The sequence below is a fragment of the Nannospalax galili genome, unplaced genomic scaffold (assembly GCF_000622305.1).
Source record: "Nannospalax galili isolate Female #2095 unplaced genomic scaffold, S.galili_v1.0 scaffold448, whole genome shotgun sequence".
Classification (NCBI taxonomy): Eukaryota; Metazoa; Chordata; class Mammalia; order Rodentia; family Spalacidae; genus Nannospalax; species Nannospalax galili.
The window spans coordinates 2,537,178-2,538,607 of NW_008359324.1; the positions used below are offsets into that span (position 1 = coordinate 2,537,178).

Below are 1,430 nucleotides of genomic sequence, written 5' to 3' on the forward strand. Positions count from 1 at the left end.
AACTTTTTTTGGCTAATTTTGCAACCTGCCACTTCACTGAATGGGTAATAATTTCTAGGAGTTTTCAGGTGGAATTTTTGGCATCCCTTAGATATAATATCATATCATCTGCAAAAAGAGATAATTTGATCTCTTCTTTTCAAATTATTACTCCTTTAATTTCCTTCTCTTGTCTTATTGCTCTTGAAAGAGTTTCAAGTGCTATGTTAAAGAGAAGTCAGGATAGTGGACAGCCTTGTTTTGTTCCTGGTTTCAATGGGAATGCTTCCAGTTTTTCTCCTTTTAGAATGATGTTTCCTGTGGGTTTGATACATATGGCTTTAATTATGTTGAGGTATGTTCTCTCCAGTCCAATTCCCTCTAGGACTTTGAACATAAATACATGTGGAATTTTGTCAAAGGCCTTCTCTGCATCTATTGAGATGGCCATGTGGTTCTTGTCTTTGAGCCCATTTATATGATTTATGATGTTTATTTGCTTACATATATTGAACCATCCCTGCATCGCTCTGCCCCCAGTTTCACCATTTCCCCCACCCCCTCCCCAACCACATGACTTTGGCCTCCATGCTGAAAACCCCGTGCTCATGGCTTATTGCTTGTATCAATCTTAGATGAACTATGATTGAGCCTTGAATGTCTTCTGCTTTATGACAATGTGGAAAAGGGTGAAATTTATGAAAAGCAAGCCAGGGGCTTCCATGGTGGAAATGGCTGTGGACCAAGCCATTACTTACCTCAGCAACAACTTCATGTTCTGGCAGAAATTAATTCTGGTGTCTCCAAGAAACCAGCCATTATGCCGGGCCAATCATCCAGGCTGGAAGACGGGTCCTGCAGTTACAAAGGCTTCAGCGAGTGAAGGAATAATCCGTTCTCCACTCCAGAGCAAGCAGCTAAGAGCCACATCCAGCAGCCTAGCAAATTGCTACTCTTCTTCAACACTCCCTTGGAGGTGACTGATGAGAACGTCTTTGAGTTCTGCCACAAACTGGGAGTGAAGCAGTCAACATGTGTGAAAGTACTCTCAGGCAAAAGTGAGCTTAGCTCCAGGGTACTACTGGAGTGGGAATCCAAGAGCATGCCAGAGAGACCTTGGGCTTCCTGAATCATAACCAGATGAAAACCCAAATGGCCCATACTCTTACACCCTGAATTTGTGCTACTCCACAGCAGAGCACACCTCCTAATTACATGACAAGGATGAGCCCATCCAAGCAGGAAAAGTTTCTTATTTTTATGGTGTTGGTTTTGTTTGCTTGGGTTTTGGTTTGTTTTAATTTTGAAAAGTTTCTTGTATTCCTTTTTTAATGCTAGGTCAGTAGAGGCTTAGCCCTAATGAAAACGCTGGAACTGGCTGGGGAGGGAGAATTGGGGAACTGGTATCTCCCAAGATTAACCTTCACATTTTAAAGCATACTATACATGTG

General features: G+C 42.1%; 1 pseudogene; it reads left to right on the top strand.

Annotated features, from left to right (window-relative positions):
• LOC103725648 overlaps nt 1–1,190 on the top strand; it is a 5,355-nt pseudogene extending 4,165 nt beyond the window's left edge.
• The last annotated feature ends 240 nt before the right edge of the window (nt 1,191–1,430 follow it).